We start from the raw sequence: 19,505 nt of genomic DNA, 5'->3' as shown, positions 1-19,505 counted from the left end.
TGAGATATACAGCAGAGGACTCCTGGGTCTGGGTTCACTCAGAGAAGATGCTCCTAATCCTCAAGAGACTTGAGGCTCCAGGAAGTTTAGAAGTTTGCTGGGGTGGGTAGGGTGTCATCCTTGTGGAGACATGGGGGAGGGGTGAGAAGTTACACATGTGGAAATGTTGGGTTGGGGGAAGATGGGTCAGGAGGAGACTAAAAATCTGGAATGTAAAAATAAATAAATAAATAAATAAATAAATAAATAAATAAATAAATAAATAAATAAATAAAGACTTGAATAAACAATTTGCACCAGAGTCTTGGAAATATTTTTTTTCTTTTTTTCGGAGCTGGGGAACGAACCCAGGGCCTTGTGCTTGCTAGGCAAGTGCTCTACCACTTAGCTAAACCCCCAACCCCTTCGAAATATTTAAAATCTCTATCATAAATTAAATGAATATTATATCATTAGATTTAATTTTCCCAAAGAAACCTCTTCTAAAAGTATGTATCAAAAAATTCTTAGTTGTTTGACATTAAAAAAAATACTAGTTCAGAGGTCTAGAATAAAGATCTAGTTCAAGATTTCATAACTCCACATGTTTCATATTGAATAAAATATGTTGCCACTTGATATAACAGCATTAATCCTAATAGAACATCATTTATGATTATATGACAATTAAATAATTGTACAATGTAGGAATATAATATGATAAGTATGATTCTTAAACTAGAATGAGAAAAGATATTTAAATACTAGGACACCTCCAATGTCTGTTAACTAAATCAGGTATTTAGAAGTGACTCAACGATTTCAGTTTCATTTTGTGTTTTTACAAGGAACTAGAAATGAAAACCATTTTTGCTCAACTAAATAAAAGTGAGATAGAAAAGCTCCACATAAGTTTTTCAGTCCCATCTTAAAACATTCCAAGAAGCATTTGAAAGGTAGTTCAAAGCCATGGCAATTTCATTGCTGTGAGTTTTATATGTGTCATAAAGCTTCCTGCTATGGAATTTTTAGATCTAATTTTCATCCCCAGATAAGAACTGAAAGACAAATTACTTTTAAGCAGCAGCTTAGCTCTATTCACATTCTTCAAAATGATTTGAAATGGTCCAAAGCTTTTCAGAACACACAATGTTGACTGTATCTATTTTAAATTGTCTGCTCTTCCCCTCAGGAAGTTGTCTGGAGTCTGACTCAGTGGCTTCCTGGATAACCTCTGCAGCCTCGTGGTACGTGTCCATAAAAGCAGCCGTGCTCTCTGGGTGCACGCTGTCTTCTAAATCACAACTGTGTCGTGCTCCTCTATCTGCAAAGAGGTTTTGTTATTTTACTTTACCCTTTCAATACTCTTTCCAAATACGAATGTTTCCAATGCACACATAGAATGGCTGTTCTACTAGGCTGTGCATTTTCTGCAAATCCAGAAGGGATGCTGTTAACCAGTTAACTGAATTATGCTAAAAACAAGGTAGAATACAAGCATATTTTTACAAAAAGTAAACACTACATCATAAAGGCTAAGATCAAGGTCTTTGATACAAAGCCCCTCTCATGTATATGTTTCAACAAGAAAACTCATTAAATGGAATACACATTTAATCCACAGACTGCCTGTTTTATTTCCTAACATAAGGCTTTTGTGAAAGATGCTATTTATATACGATTTGCTACCATACTCTTTATAATATTTCTACTTAGATGGCATCCAGGTTAATAATAGATGGTTGTCATAATTCATGTCCTTGGCATTTTTGTATAATTTTTATTGTCTTTTAACATCTGTAATTATTTTATCTGCATTTTATTATAGATCTCCATCTTTTCTACTATGTATAGAATCACAGACTGTGCTTTAGTCAGGTATTTTCAACAGAATCGAGGAACGGCTGCACAGACTTTAAGATTAAATTTTAAAAATTACTATTTAGGTAAAATTAATATCCTCTGTCCCAATCTGGATCATTCCTCAGTCAGAATAAAGACAAAATCATGCAAAACTACTGTCAAAACTATGGTAATGCTTACAGTTTCTCTATCAACATAATAGGATCTACATTGAAACTGTCTGTTAAATAAATTAATTTTACCCCAATTTGATATATATTATACTTAAAATATTTCTTACTATATTAACAGCAAACCTATGGCAGCAATGGTCAATTCCTATTATGGTAGCAATGGTCTATTCACAACAGCCAGTGGGAAGAGTCTAGATGTTCCTAAACTGGTGTTCATAAGTTGATGAATGTATAATAAAAATGTGATACATTGACACAATTGGAAAAAGTATTTTTCTATAACTAGATAATTCATAAATAAAAACTAAAGAACTATTCAGAAACACATGCGACTTTTATGTAACAGACACTCGTTATGGCTGACCAGAAGGGAGCAGATATCAGAATTTTATACAATGATTAAGCGTTGTTTACAAGTTACTTAGCAATGCTGAGTGAAAGGATTTGCCCTGTATTTCTCCTGCAAATAAGCTCACTCATGAAGAAGACAGTTCTAAATCCCCAGTACTCCATTAGCCAACTTTACCTTATTATACAAAAATACCGGTCATGGTCTACTTTGAAGTAAGACAGGTTTATTTAGCTGCAGCTTTGAAAGTTCAAAGTCAAAAAAAAACACCTTGATGTGACCCCTGGTGAGGGTGACCCATGAGAGCAGAGCATGGCAATTCAATTAACAGTCTCATCTCCAACCAATCACAGCAGAGAAAGAAAGGAGGAGGGCAGGTCCCACAATTCCTATTGGTACCAACTCTCCAATTACCAAAGTGCTGCTCCTAATAAGAGCCTACCTCCCAATATTATGATGAGAATAAAGCCATCACAGAGAGAACTACAGAATGTTTGTATAAAAGGTCTCTCCCCTGCACCCCAGCTAGTTGATGAAGGGGTATATATGGCGAACGTGGATGTGAGCTCTCTTTGGTCTTCCTTCAAAGTGACAGTACAGTATTAACTCTGTCCACATGATACTGCACAGAAACAAGTCAGGGTTAGGGTTACAAGGTGATGTCATACCCAGAAGGAAATCAGACAGGTTTAGCTATCACCTAGGGAAACCTGTGTCATCATTGTTTCCAACCATGATAATAAAGTACGGCTGCAAAGAGAGAAACACACAGACATATTGGGGGTAGGAGACTACTAAGTAACAACAGAATACTGCTCATGTTGCTACTCTACTGGCAATTTGTCCTCATGATCTGGATTACTGTTTCATTTAATAAACAATGCTGGGGGACTTTTACCATGTTATTTAAGTTTTTTATTATTGCTGAATGTGCATGCACTGTATCATGAGGATGTGGGTTTGCATGACAAAGCATGCATGTGGAAGTCAGAACATGACTTTGAGGGAATCAGTCCTCCCATCTTTCCATGAGTTCAGAGGATCAAACTCAGGAGAGCAGGCCTGTGTGGCAAAGTGCCTTCATGCATGATACTCTAAAATGCTTATTTTCCCCTAAACGTCCCTAAATGTAAGGATCATGTACATTTCATCTCTTAAATAGTCATTCATCAAAACTACAAAATGAGCATTGGTATGTTACTGATAATTAAATTTCAGAAGTTTGTTCCACCAAATTTTTGCATGGATTCCCCATTTCTGTTCCAGGATGTACAAGGAAGACACTAAGTGTGAGTCTTTCCTTAATTTCCTCCGGTCTATCAGAGTTTCTCATTCTTTTGTTTATTATGACATGGACAGCCTACCATTTGAATACTAACAGTCATATCTGTGTGAGTGTGGGATGTCCATGGGTATGTGGTTTTATGATATGGTCATCACCGTCATCAAGATTAAACTGAGATTGTGGATTTGGGAAGAGCACCTGAAAGTTGAAATGCTGTTAATACCACTACCTACAGGATGGGAGAAGGGATTAACATGGGTGGCACTAGCCCTGATCATGAATAAAAGGTACCACATTTACTTCCTTTCCTATACTTTAGCAAAGAGAATCATACCCCCCTAAATTTTAAGGTGTGTGTGTGCGTGCGTGCGTGTGTGCGTGCGTGCGTGCGTGCGTGCGTGCGTGTGTGTGTGTGTGTGTGTGTGTGTGTGTGTGTTTGTAAGTGAGTTTGAATTATGGTAGAAAGGGGAGGTGACTTATGGACTTCTTAAAGGGAGAACTATCTATATCAAATATTTAAAATTCCCCTGAGAAAAATTCATCCCTTTTTCATTTATTCCATTATTAATTTGTCAGTGTTTGTTTTATACTGTGAATTTTAATGAAATATCAAAAAATTCTAAGCCATGAATTTACTCTCAGTCGCCAGTGTGGGCTCGCAGACACTTCATCCACTGAGGGTTTCCAGCACATTTTAAGTCCTCAGCTTTATAAGACTTTCTACCGTAATGCTTTATTCTTCCTAACGCAGTCCTAAAAATCAATAATTTTCCTGAGGAGTTCAGGTTTATTTTATTGAAAAATAACATCTGGAAGCCAAAGGGCTGTATCCACACCAGTCTTCATTTACAGCTACAACTAATGAAGGCTCACTGCTGATGGTTACAGTGGGAAGAATGCAGCGCCAAGGATAATTCATCAGCGTGAACTGCTGACGGTTGAAGACTAAATCCTGTTTTCCACTCTTCTGTAGAGAACTGCATCGTTTTATATTATTTCTTTCTGCTACTTTTATTTGGACTTCATTAATCTTTTTAATTTTTGTTTTTATAATTTTTCTTTGACAATTTTATTCATGAACTTAATAGATCCTGGATGCTTTAAATTTTAATTTAGTTTTTCTTTCTTTTTCTTGCACAACATGTTTTCTCATGAAGAACAGGCTACTTTTAAACTCACTATTTAGCTAAGGTTGGTCTGGAATCCATGATCCTTCTACCTTAGCCTCTTAAATGCTGATGATTACAACAGAGTTATGTGATACCTGGTTGTCATATTTTAAAAATTGTATTAACTGTTTTAACCATAGTATTTTGAATCCTACCTTTCCATAGTATATCATATAGCAAATTATATATTTTAGTGACATCTCAAGTGTTTGTTCAGTCAGTATGATAACAGAGCTTGTACTATTGAATTGACAAAAAGAGATTTAGCATTCTTTAATAACAAGACAAAATTAAGCCATTCTGTGAGTTGCTTTAGTAAAAGATGACATAAAGATGAGATCATTTGAAAAAACATCATAGAAAAATATGGAAGTTCTTTAAGGAGTCATGACGATTCAAATATTCAGTTAATGTTTTGTTTCTGGAAACATTCCATGCTATTTCCTAATTCCTTTTAGTGAGATCAGGAGGAAAAAATATTATGCAATATAACCTTAATTAGTACAGGAAAGAAATGGAATCAATACTGTCCTAACTTTTCATTTTCTCTCCCTACAGAGGTTTCGATTTTTATAGTCCTATTTTCTCAGGCAAAGCAGCAATAGAACAGTAACCGTCCATAACGAGTTTTGAAAAATAACATGATTTCTCACCTTTCTAGAGAGAAAATCCTTTAGGGGGATGCTTACGAGTTTTCTTTCTGTTATTTGTGGCTCTTGGAGACTAGGAAATCACTTTATTATACTAGTGCCTTTGTCTTTTTCTATTTGGCATTATTGATTTGTCTCTACTCCATTTATTTCTGAGCACAGAACTGTACGAGAACTGATTGTTTAATTTGTTGTTTGTCAAAAATCTATCAGTAAGGTTTAGGGACTGGCAATGCTACTTAGGCTCAATTGTGCAACACCTCTGAATTCCCACCTTGCACTTTACTCCAAGATGTAAATAGGACAACAACATGACACTTTAGAGACATATTTCTTAGCAAAATCTGACCAGTGTATGTCACGTCTTATATGTCCTCAGAAAATTCGTATTAAGAAAATCAAGAGTAGGAATGAGATGCTGGTGAGGATGTGGAGAAAGAGGAACACTCCTCCATTGTTGGTGGAATTGCAAGCAGGTACAACCACTGTGGAAATCAGTCTGGAAGTTCCTCAGAAAATTGGACAAAGTACTACCTGAGGACACAGATATACCACTCCTGGGCATATGACCAAAAGATGCTCTAACATATAATGAAGACACATGCTCCACTATGTTCATAGCAGCCTTATTTATAATAGCCAGAAGCTGGAAAGAACCCAGATGCCCTTCAACAGAGGAATGGATACAGAAAACGTGGTATATTTACACAATGGAGTACTACTCAGCTATTAAAAAAATGACTTCATGAAATTCATAGGCAAATGGATGGAAACTTTATCCTGAGTGAAGTAACACAGTCACAAAGGAACACACCTGGTATGCACTCACTGATAAGTGGATATTAGGAAAAAAGCTCAGAATACCCAAGATACAATTCACAGATCATATGAACCTCAAGAAGAAGGAAGACCAAAACCTGGATGCTTCAGTCCTTCTTAGAAGGGAGAACAAAATACTCACAGGAGGTAGATGGTGGGAGGCACTTGGAAGGAAGAGAGAAGGGGGAGGGGAAAAGCAGGGGACAAGATCAGGTGTAGGAGAAGGGGGAGATGTACAGAGGGTCAGGAAATTGAACAGAGACATGTAGCAATGGGGGAGGTAGCCATCATAAAGCCCCAGATGCCAGGAAAGCAAGAGCCTCCCAGGCCCCATCTGGAATGACATTATCTGAAATACCCAATAAAGTAGAGAGAAAATCTGTTGAGACCATATCCAGAGGTTAGGCATGAACCCCGGTTGAGGAATAGGGCCATAGACCCATCTCAAAAATTTTAACCCAAAATTGATCCTATTTACAAGAAATGCAGAAACAGAGTATGGAGCAGAAACTGAAGGAAAGACCATCCAGAGACTGCACCACCTAGGGATCTATTCCATATACAGACACCGAACCCAGACACTATTGCTTATGTCAAGAAGTGCTTGCTGACAGAAGCCTGATGTAGTTGTCTCCTGAGAGGCTCTGCCAGAGCCAGACCAATACAGATGAGATGTTTGCAGTCAACCATCAGACTTAGCATGGGGACCCCAATAGAGGAGTTAGAGGAAGGACTGAAGTGTCTGAAGGGGTTTGCAACCCCATAGGAAGAACAACACTGTCAAACAACCAGATCACCCAGAGCTCTCAGGGACTAAACCACCAACCAAAGAATATACGTGGAAGGACTCATGGCTCCAGCTGCATATGTAACAGAGGATGGGACTTATCTTACATCAGTGGAAGTTGAGGCCCTTGGTCCTCTGAAGGCTCAATGCTCCCGTGTAAAGAAATGCTAGGACACTGAAGCAGAAGTTGGGGGGGAGCATCCTCATAGAAGCAGGAGTAATGGGGGCATGGGATAGGAGGTTTGTGGAGGAGAAATCTGGAAGGGGTATAACATTTAAAATCTAAATAAATAAAATAACCAATAACATCTTTAAAGTATATAAACTTAAATATATGAATTGTGAAAACATATTATAAATATAATTACACAAATCTTACCAGTAGTCTATGGATTAAATATTTTTAATTTTACCTTATTTTAATATATTAGGTTATAAACTCAGTAATCAAATTATTCTATATCTATTCCCACAGAAACAAAAAACAATCAAAAGGATTATTTGGCTATAATATATGAAGTATATATTAAATATCTAAGAAACCATATTATATATCAACTTTTTTCAGTTGCTCTTGTTAAAATTTATGAAAATATGGATAAACACACACACACACACACACACACACACACACACACACACACACACACATCCCCACACTGGTAGATTTTTTTACCCTACCCCTTCGGATAATTCTCCCAAGACATGCCCTCACAAACCAACCTACCCAGAAGTATTTCTCCTAATAATTTCAGACTTTATCAAGGTATCAATCAAGATTAACAATAAGAGAAACCCACAGGAGATTAGTAGCATTACACTTCACAGTTTTTAAGAAGGTGGTTATTAAGTCTCTATTGGAATTGATTGTTCTCTGTCAGCCTTGGTAGCAAGTAATCTGTAAACAGAATTCCATATTTGCTTGTAAATCAAAGTAACCCTAAGTAACTGTGAGTATTGTGTCTTCCAATGACTGTCCAACATCTGCTTCAGGAGAGTCAGTTTTCTATTACTGCAACAAGAGTTCTTCCCTAGGGGGAGGGGAGAGGGCTCAGTGGTGAAGAGTCCTGGCTATTTATCCAGAGAACCCAATGTATTCTCAGCACACAAGTGATGGCTCACAGTTGTTTGTACTTCCAGTTCCTGGGAATCTGGTTCCCTCTTCTGGCTTCCTTGTGGAAGAAATTTTTGTCTAATTCCATTTGTGGTCAGGTAATGCGGAACGTAAGGTGATGGTAACTGCTAACAGGAAGAGTTTTTCTGTTCTGACATTATTTAACATCCAGAACACAGTGCTGTCAGGGGCGAGCAGAGCATAAAGCCTGTTTTCATATGTGTGAGATACAGCGAACACCAATGATTCATTCCTATGGCGTTTATAATCACCCATCTAAAATGGCGAGTGATTGCCGTAAGAGTTGAGCAAATATTTGTTCTCATTTTGTCTTCTGAATGAAGACACTGCTTGTCACTTCCCCTTACACTGTGTGAGTCCTCCATTGAGGATAGAAAGGCATGAGCTGAACAGCATCTCAAAAGCAGTGTTTGCATAAAGAACGGTGTCCTCATGAGGCTCCTGTTTCTATTGAAACTCAACAATGAACAGAAGGACAAAGAGCTGAAAACTTATGGACCTGTGTGTGTGTGTGTGTGTGTGTGTGTGTGTGTGTGTGTGTGTGTGTGTGTGTTGCTCTCATGTGCACCTGTACTCTGTGGGAATGTGTGTTCGTATATGTATATTTGATATCTGATATGGTTTGAACTTCTAATAGTCAGATGTTGTAAATGTGTTAGGATTACAAGCGGGGCTCTTTGGAGTTGATTGGCTCATGAGCCTTCCTTCCTAATAAATGTGGTTAACTGCTTTAAGGGCCTCACACTTTGACTATTTGTCCTCTGCATTCTGCAATGTGAAGACCCAGAGTCACTCGCTGACTTTCGCATCCCTTACTATACAACTCAGCTGATCTAGAATGTCCTCTCTTCCAGAACCGAGATAAGCACATTTCTACCCCTTGTGAATTACTCAGCCTCAGACAGTCATAAGCGGGATAAAAGAGAGAATGGTGGTGCCCAACACACCTGATAATCTTCACACTCAACCAGAAGGCACTTTCACTTTGTTCTATTAAAAACACAGAGACCTGGACCTACAGTGAAGATTCCTTAACATTATCGAATTTGCCAAACTTCACAAACCAAACTTAAATATGAGGGATTTTTCTACAGCAAATGCTGATATATATGAAAGCATAACTCAGAAAGGTGTTCGGTAATTGAGAAAAATACTTTGTTTATTACAGACCATAATAGCCTGAGGCAATTTACTCCTGAGTGCTAAGGAAAAGAGTGTTCTTTGAAGTCAGGGAAGTAGAAGCAGTTGGATGCTTTTCTAAAGAATTTATTCTGTGTTACAAGTAGAGGGAAGTAGATGCAGATAGATGTGTTTCCAAAGAATTTATTCTATCACTAAAGTTGTAAACAAAATGTGGAACTCAAGTCTTTGTTAAAAATATCTATGGGCATATGGACAGTAGAAAGGATACTGTGGTTTATTTTATAAAGTAAACAGGAATTGTTCTCTAACCTTAGTTTACAGAGCATATAAAAGTGCATAGTAGATTGAACTACATATATTCTAAAAAACACAGTTATCAAGTTTGTAGCACAACACAGCTCTTAGCCTAAGAATTCAGGCTGATTCATTTTGTAGATGGATGTGAGTCAAGACAATCCACCATTGACCGTCAAGTTCCCTGTACATGCTTGCTGTGAACTCCAAAAAACGGTAAGCCCTGGCCACTCTTTTCCTGCCCATTTCCCAGAGTTTTCTTTGAAGCAAAAGATGCAGCACGTCTTCCCAAGAGCAACCTGCGTCTATGTGGTGTAAAAGCTATGACTCTACCAAGTCAAGCTCTTTCTCTATTCATAAAGGATGCTGCAGTCCCTTGTTTCTGCCTTGGCCTCCTGAGCCCTGGGACCATATCTGTTCTCTTCCATACCTGGTGTCACATAATATTTTACCCATCAGACATTAAATTTCATGGAGCGAGATATTAAAGTTAAATATGATTGCATTATTTAGAATTTCTTATCTTCTGATGAAGTAGCTGGCGGAAGCCATTTGAGGAGAAGTTAATTTGCTCTCACTATGTAGGATAACAGTCCCATCACAGTGGATGAAGCAGCTCTGTGTATGGCAGTGGGAGAGATAACTTGTCACCACAGCTATACATGCTTCCTATCCCGAAGGTTCCAAAACACCTCCCAAAACAGTGTTGTCATCTAAGGATCAACTCTTCAAACGTAAGGCTTGGGGACATTTCACATCCAAAGCACAAAAATGGCCTAGGAAAATAATTGTATAAAATAAACTTATAATGGATATTTATTGAAAAAGGAGTTGGGAAAACTGTAGGAAAAATAATTTCTTTCTGATACATTTGGCTGATTTTTAGGAATGAAGACAGGGTGTGATGATGTAGTCTTGACTATCCTGAAACTCAGTTTGTTGACCGAGCTGGCCTCAAAGTCGCAGACCTGCCTGCCTCTTTCTTCTGACTGCTGGGATTCAAGGTGTGTGTCACCATGACTTTGGCTTATATACTTCAATAAGAGCTTTCTGAACAGTAGTCCATTATATGCAGTGCTGTGTGGGAAGATGTAGTAAGTAAAAAAGATTGAGTCCCACTGTTTTCTTTTGTTATTCTCCTTCCCGGGAGCCTTTTATCAAGATGGTTAGTTTAATTTGAGATTCGTAAGATACCATTTCTGTTCTTGAGTTTCTCTTAAGTTCTAATTTAAGTGAACATGAATTGTCTATAGAGGTGGGGTTTAAACCATAACTATGGGCGCAGTAATGAGAGGGCTGAGTGCAAGTCTAATGAATGGGTGTAAGCAATGACACAGAGATTTGCAGGTGCCGTGGCCTCAACTCTGACCCCCTAATATCCACACGCAGAAGCTCTAACACTGCACACTCCAGTGGGGTAATCAGACTCATTGGGACAGACCCTTCAGAATATGGTTATGGTTAGGCTGAATCATAGGCTGGGCCCGAATCCTGCAGCACTGCTGAGAGTACAGAGATGCTGTAATGTATGTAGGGAACAGCTACATGAGGTCTTACTTGAAGAAAACTACCACAAATTCCTTTCACCAGAATTCAAACTGAATGGAAGCTTAGCCTTGAGCATGTAGACACCACAACTGTAACAAAGCAAATACACAACAATGTAGATACACAAGTTCATTCCAGGAAGTCTGGGGTATGTTGCCATGACAGCAAATAGATGAGTCCTGCAAGCAGCTCAGGAACGTCACCTAAGGTTTTTTCATGAGGAAAGTGTTATTATTATGACAGATTCAAATAGACTTGGTTATTTAAAAAAGAAAAACAGGGATGGCTATACTTAAGGTAAAAGATACAACCAAAAATTCTGTCTTGGAGCAGAACGAGATTAGCTTAGCTCATGGTTTCAGAGGTATTCACCATCATGGCAGAAGACAGTGACTGGGCAGAGGTCTTCTGATGATGGCACTCAAACTGGGATAAGCACTTAAGCTTACCTGCTCCTTTTTTTCTCCCAGCTAATGAAAGCACACAACTCCCGCCGTCTAGGTGTGTCTTCCTTCCCCAGTCGTCTCTGCAGAACTGCCTTTACAAGCATAACTCTGACATGCTTAGCCAATCTCCTAGAAGATTTTAAACCGAGTCAAGTTGACAGTGAAGATGAACTGTCAGAATAACTAACTCACTGTGAATCCAGGGAGACTTTTCTGAGACTTAAAAGCTACTACTGGAAATCTTTTATATACCTTTAGCTAACTTATGCTCTTACATAGTACAGACAATGCTTAGAACAATCATTCAGATACTTGAAAAGTGATGTCCTTTCTTTTTACAGCTCTTAGAATATGTTATGTGCTTTCCCACTTTATAATGTACTCAGATAATGTACATGCCTGTTAATACTCAGAGAACATACATGATGTGCTCAGAATACGGTATAATCATGTGTGCAAATAATGCACATGGCTGTTAATACTCAGAGAACAGACACAATGTGTTCCAGAATACATTACAGTCATGTGTGCCACTCAGAGTAATTGCACCAGGCCGTTTTCCCTTGTCAGCTTCGGTCTTCTTTTCATTCTCCAAGGCTCACTGCTGGGATTTGTTTAACTCTCTCTTATTCTCAACTAACGAGAACTGTGCTCATCCACTCCTTGGCGCAAGGCATCTCTTCCTATTGATCTTTGCTGCATTTTAATTTGCACTGATAATTAGTTTTGTTTTTCAGCTATGACTTTTCCAGGGCACAGTCTCCTTCATGCATACCTGAATGCACAATATCCCTGGCAATTCCAAATGCGCTTATTTCCCCTTCTCTTCCTCTGCTTGCACTCTTTGGTTAATTTTACCTCACAAATTTCATTCCAGCAGATTTACAATTTTAAATTATTAATAATCCAGTATATTGAAAAATTTACATGTGTAAATTTTAAGGCCCTATAAAGCATTGTCTATTCATTTAAACATATAAAGGGTTTGCCTATATGCTAGATATTTTTATCTCCTTGAGATTTATTACATAATCCTGCTCAGTGTAAAATTTTAAATAAAATGTATTTATTTTAGTAAACCAATCTAGTGTTCCAAAATTGTTTTTCAATATTGATTCAATTCCTGAGACTAGTATCGTAATGGAAAGTTAAATTTGAATTAGAAGACTTGTCCATTTCTGAAGTACTTATTTAACATGTAAAGATAAAAAAATATAATGTCAAGTACCTAGACAGGCTCTGAAATATACATTTATTGGTGAAAATTCTCCAATAGCAAAGCGGCTACATAGAACTCAATTTCCACTTCTCTTTTTAAGCTCCATAGGAAAATGTTTAAATTTAATTGTTAATAGAAAGGGAATTTTTATTTCCGATCTTAAGAGAAATAGACCCGATAGAACGTGATGTGTTATGGTGAACTGCCTCGGGTGTCTGTGGAGACTGACGAGTTCTTTCACCTGACGGAGGAGCAGGAGGCCCCGTACACTCGGCAGTACAGCTCTAAGAAACAGAGCTTACTAGTAATAGAGCAGGATAACTAATACCAACCCAGGGAGATGGGATCAAATGTTATAAATTATTTTATCCTGAAAATACATTGTGAGTGTAAGGCTATTTTTCTTTACTCAGAAATGAAGCTGGGCCATCAAGTAATCTACACAACAAAGCTCAGATTGTTAAATCTACATTTACCTAAGCATTATCAATGAATACCAATACTACTGACACTGATCTAAATTTTGTAGCAATGTAGATTTATCAGTTTTGTTTCCTATTTTTCAAAAATAATATTTTAATAGTTGTTAAGTGTTTAGCTTGTGTCAGATATCTAGTCATTTCTTAATAAGCATTGAGAATGCACCAATTCTAAATTACTTAATTTTTTAATGTAAAACTTTAAATCTGTACTATCTTAAAATTGTGTAAAGTCATGTAAACAACAAGAAGGATGGTATATGCTTAAAATCCCGGCACTTAGGAAGCTGAGGAAGAAAACTGTGAGTTCACGGCCAGCTTGGGCCACACAGAGTGATGGTAAGGGCAGTCTGGTCTGCAGAGCAAGATCTTAGGACAAAAGCAAGCTAATGTAAGATGAAATAAAAAATTTCACCAAACTGATACTTCACTGCTTTCCCTCTCAATAATACATTTGATGGCCAGTTATGCAGTGTCACTTGTTCATAACAGAGTGGCTTCCAGACTAACTTTTTAATGAAATTTTGAATTAGGACACCTACCAAAGAGCAGCAATCCCAATATTCATCATTCCTTTACATTGTTTACTGGATTGGGTTTTCTTTCAGTTTATTCCAGACAGATTCTTATTATATTGCCTAGACTGGCTTTCTGTATATTGCGCAAGCTGTTCAAACACATGGAGCTTGTCCTGCTTAACACTCCTGAGTATGTGTGTATATATGTGTATGTATGTATATACATGTGTATATGTATATATTAATCAAGGAGAACATTAATATATATATTAATATAAAGAGTTAAACATTGTAAGTAAGTTTCATAAAGTGTTGGTTGCAAAACTACAATAGTAAATTCGGAGCCATGAATATACAATAATAAAAAAATAGGCATGGAGAAATATTCAAAACACAAATCACTGAAAGAAATTAATAGTTAGTTTAATGATATATGATAAGTTTTAATATTGTACATTTACAAGAGTACAGTATGTACATGCTAAGATTTATAAAAACATATACTATCAGTAATAGCATTCCATTAATGCTATAAAAATTCTATTTTTGCTGTAGTAATATATCACTAGTAAATATACAAACACTATAGACTGTTAACAAGATAAAGATAATACAAAGGTTTTTCTTGTAAAACTAAGTTGTCAGTTTTAAACATACTTACAAAAGGTAATAGTCAGAAAAATGAATTAAAAAGTCCAAGAATGCCTTAAGCAAATACAGTGAATTAATGAAAACATTGATTTTTTGATTATCAACAAGTATTCTAAGGCTATTAGTAGAACAATGTCTGAAACAATGACAGGCCTATGGGAGCACTAAAGACAGAAAGCAATCCCAGTATTCATCATTGTGTCTGCAGAACCCAGCATTGCAAGTTGTGAGAGGACCAGTGGGCAGAAGGAGGTTAGGACTGCAGAACTAACAAGGAGGCAGCAGGCAGGAACATGATCAGGATGAAAGGAAATTCTGTAAGTCAAATATAATTTGCACAGGCACAAAAGACCTGGAAAGCTCTGTGTGAAGAAAATGCGTATATTAATCAATAGATAAAAATGCTCATCCTGAAGGAAATCAATCCCACCAATATTGACTGACTGTGAAACAAATTAACGATTACCCACATAGCGAGCGAGCATCATTATCTGTTAGGGCTGTAACCCCATACAAATCCCAGCACTGCCACCTCGCCATGTCACTATTTAAAACAGTGCGACTGGACTAACCCAATCACAGAAAGACATACATGGTATGCACTCATTGATAAGTGGCTATTAGCCCAAATGCTTGAATTACCCTAGATCCCTAGAACAAACGAAACTCAAGACGGATGATCAAAATGTGAATGCTTCACTCCTTCTTTAAATGAGGAAAAAGAATACCCTTGGCAGGGAAGGGAGAGGCAAAGATTAAAACAGAGACTGAAGGAACACCCATTCAGAGCCTGTCCCACATTTGGCCCATACATATACAGCCACCCAATTGGACTAGATGGATGAAGCAAAGAAGTGCAGACCGACAGGAGCCGGATGTAGATCGCTCCTGAGAGACACAGCCAGAATACAGCAAATACAGAGGCGAATGCCAGCAGCAAACCACTGAACTGAGAATAGGTCCCCTATTGAAGGAATCAGAGAAAGAACTGGAAGAGCTTGAAGGGGCTCGAGACCCCAAAAGTACAACAATGCCAAGCAACCAGAGCTTCCAGGGACTAAGCCACTACCTAAAGACTATACATGGACTGACCCTGGACTCTGACCCCATAGGTAGCAATGAATATCCTAGTAAGAGCACCAGTGGAAGGGGAAGCCCTGGGTCCTGCTAAGACTGAACCCCCTGTGAACTAGTCTATGGGGGGAGGGCGGCAATGGTGGGAGGGTTGGGAGGGGAACACCCATAAGGAAGGGGAGGGGGGAGGGGGATGTTTGCCCGGAAACCGGGAAAGGGAATAACACTCGAAATGTATATAAGAAATACTCAAGTTAATAATAATAAAAAAAAAAGAAATGTAAATATAAATGTCCAAAAAAAAAAAAAACAGTGCGACTGAATGACCCATTCAACAAACACAAAACAATGATGCAGAGAAGCATGCTGATCTTCCTGAACTACACATTGAAGCTTAGATTCACTGAAAACACAAAAATCTAAGAACTCTACTTAACAGACTTATTACTTTATTACAGTTACTAACCACTCCCAAAATGTAGTCTATGTTGCTGTACAAAATGTCTGCTTCAGGGAGGGTAGGGTAGTATGAAGATAGATTAATAATGCTAAAGACTACTCAAAATAGACATATAGAAACCTAATGTAGAAGCATCCAGATAGATAGATATATAGATAGATAGATGGATAGATGATATATGGATAGATGGATAAGATGGATAGATGAATAGATGGATAGATGAATTAAGTGAGTTTTTCACATACATACATATTTGTGTATTTATATATATATACATGTGTACATATAAACACACACATACATAAGAATATATGTGTATATTCATATATATGAATTAAAGTGGAGATACCCTATTATAAGATGACAATGTCAGTAATAGATACTAGCATAGGAATGATATAAAGCAAGTTTGCATAGACCCATCTAAACAATACATGCTCTTTGTGTTGCTCTTTGTTGTCCTCCAGAACTTAAAAGTAAGATCATGAGGCTTATACTACATGCTTGAGTAAAAGAACATGGCAGAGACCAAGCTGGTAAGAACCTAGAAGCTTTATGCCTGCTGGTTAACTTTCATAGTGCTGGAAGATGTTGTGCTAGAAGAGAAGAAAGATCATTATCAATCATACTCAGCCAGGAATCCTTCAAGTAATAATAATTACTGGCCTAGCAAGACATACTGACTGATGCAATAGGGGCATACACATTATGAGAGTAACCAAGCGATTTCTGATTAGACTTTAGTCCTACTGCACAGAAAGAAAACTCTACTTGGTACCTTTATTGGACTAACAACCAAGACTTATATAGGTTGTGTGGCATAGAATAGAATATATTACTATCTTTTTGCTAAATATACACAGAATTAGACGTATTTCTAATGACTTAGTATACCTATAGATAAATGCATCTCGTAACCCTCACCATCAAATGCCACTCTCCAGCTGTTGTGTGACCGTCCACTTGTATATGATGATAAACACCATGATCCATAACTGGCTATAGGGCAGAAAATAAAAGACTGCATAAAAGTCATACCTACAGGGAACATAGAGACTACACCTTCACTCGCGAGGCTCAAGAATCATGCAGAAGAGGGGACAGAAAGACTGTAAAAGAAGGAAACACTATCTTGTGAACACAGTAGGGCTGCTGCACATTTGAACTTACAGAAGTTGGAATGGTGTCCAGAAAGCCTATGGCAAGCCCAAACACTACATGGAGAGGGAAGTTGGGCAACCAATCCCACCCCTAGCTGTGAAGCTATTGGCACACACTAGCTATGGTAAGGAAGACATGGTATTCTCTAATAGTGTAGCCCTGGTAAGTCATCCATATCCCAATGAGACACCACACATTTACATTTTGGAGTCACAAATTGGTCTTGAAAGGTATTTAAAATAAATAAAAAAGACACAAGATTGGTTGTTTAGGAGAAAGAGTGCATCTGTGAAGAGTTATGGGAAGGAGGGAATTGATCAAAATTCTCCAGGAACTAATAAAAATCTTTAAAATTAAGGAAAGTATTTTCAAAATATCTGCTTCAACAGGAAACATGAAGCAATCTTAACTGTTGTCTTGCAATCCTCTATTTCATAAAGAACTACCCTTATGATATAATAAGGAATAAATCAATCCAATTTTAAACAACATAAATTACTATAAAGTATATTTAAGTATGACTCTGTTGGTCTAATGGTTTATTCTTCAATTGTTTTCAGGAATATAAAATAATTCTATGAGCATGTTATTGTCTACATATACATTTAAACTACAATTGCATTCACACTCACTTTTATAATATTAACATCAAATCCATATTAGAAAGAAAGAAGATGCTTCAAGAACAGACAATAGCTTTCTCTATAAAATTAGTGGATTGACAACAAAAATATCAAGTAAGTATAAGAGATAAAAGAGATTTAAGAGAATATTCAGTGAAGAAACTGTTCAAGTCAAAATGGCTTGTCTCTTTTGTGATGAGTTCTGAAGCTCACATATGCATGCAGAAGAAAATAGGATCGCAAACAATGCAACCTGGGCAAGCATTGACAGACTGAATGGGGTGTGGAAGAGTATGTGGCACACTTTTGAGACCGACCATATATTTATAATAATTACAAAGAACAAGAAAAAATCTATGCGTTTATGATTGAATGAAAGAAAAATATCATTCAGATTACAGTCATAATTCATTGAAATATACAAAATATCTCAAAAGAGTAGCAACACATGAATAAATGTACACTTATACATAGATCCTCCCTAAAATACAAAATATTTCTCAATTTGTAAGGTTGACTTTCCATTGAGAATATAGATCTTACTAATTCTGACCTTCAAAATCAGAGGGAACAACTGCAGAGACACCATTTTTGGATGAGGATCTCCTCGCTGAGATACCAATAATATTGCTAACTGTCAAGTTCAGAAAAAGAAACAGTTTTATAGTAATTCAAGGAACATAAGTTCCTGACATTTCCCCGTCACTGTGAGGGCATATTCCTGAGCTTCTGCGACACATTTTACCAAGTGACCTGGGTCATGCTTGCAAACTAGAGCAATCCTGATGTTAAAATGAATTTCTTTGGCAAATAATTAAATATACTCAAGACATGTAGAGAATCCAAAATATACCCTTAAATCATTTATATCTCCTGAAAGATGAAAATTGCAAAAACATTTACATTTCTACAGGATCTTCAGCTTAGGTGAAATTTTTTTTTTAAATATGGAACGCTTCACGAAATTGCGTGTCATCCTTGCTCAGGGGCCATGCTAATCTTCTCTGTATTGTTCCAATCTTAGTATATGTGCTGCCGAAGCGAGCACCAGCTTAGGTGAATTTTTAAAAATGCTCTATTAACTTATACATAAAAAATAATCTTAAATTTCTAAGATGCCTTATTCTTAGTGAGGAGTGTTGGAGCAAGCTGAAGCAAATGCTCTCACAGACACACCGCAGTGTGGGAGACGACGCAGAGAATGTTCCCTGGTCCAGGGGAAATCTTGGTGTTGGCTTGTACGAGGTTGGGTGAGTTGCCAGAGTAAGATAAATGGCGCTGGGCTGTGCCATTAACCTGTGACATTTCTGACAGCGCAGGGCTGTGTGCAGTGGGAAAGTTGACTTTTTTTCTTTGCTATCTTTCAACTTATAATAGAAATAAGAAAAGATAGGTGAAATGCTCTCATGGAAGACAGTAACAACTCAGGATGCCCACCTTGAAGAATAGAGGTTTCCCTGCCATATGAAGAAGTGGATTCTCTATCAGGAAGCCTTGATGAGGAATGTTATATAAGTCAATCTATTTAAAAAATGAACATGAAAATACTTGTATATTCACACGGATAATTATGAACAACAAAACCTCTTCACTAGAAGTATGACATGTTCTTTACTCTATGAGTAAAATTAACTCACCTCACTTTTTGTGAGAACAAAATTATGCCACCTTGAAAATAAC

At 37.3% G+C, this 19,505-nt stretch overlaps 1 protein-coding gene and 1 non-coding gene across 4 annotated transcripts in view; both read right to left on the bottom strand.

Moving 5' to 3' along the window:
* Positions 1-19,505, bottom strand: part of Stpg2 (sperm-tail PG-rich repeat containing 2) — a 526,121-nt gene that overhangs the window by 101,950 nt on the left and 404,666 nt on the right.
* LOC120101162 (U6 spliceosomal RNA) lies at positions 18,767-18,873 on the bottom strand. Its single transcript, XR_015678641.1, has one exon. It is a non-coding gene; the product is annotated as a U6 spliceosomal RNA (small nuclear RNA).

The sequence above is a fragment of the Rattus norvegicus genome, chromosome 2, assembly GCF_021556685.1.
Source record: "Rattus norvegicus strain SHRSP/BbbUtx chromosome 2, alternate assembly SHRSP_T2T, whole genome shotgun sequence".
Classification (NCBI taxonomy): Eukaryota; Metazoa; Chordata; class Mammalia; order Rodentia; family Muridae; genus Rattus; species Rattus norvegicus.
Note: the sequence above shows the minus strand (reverse complement) of the source record. Positions and strands in the feature narration are given on the sequence as shown.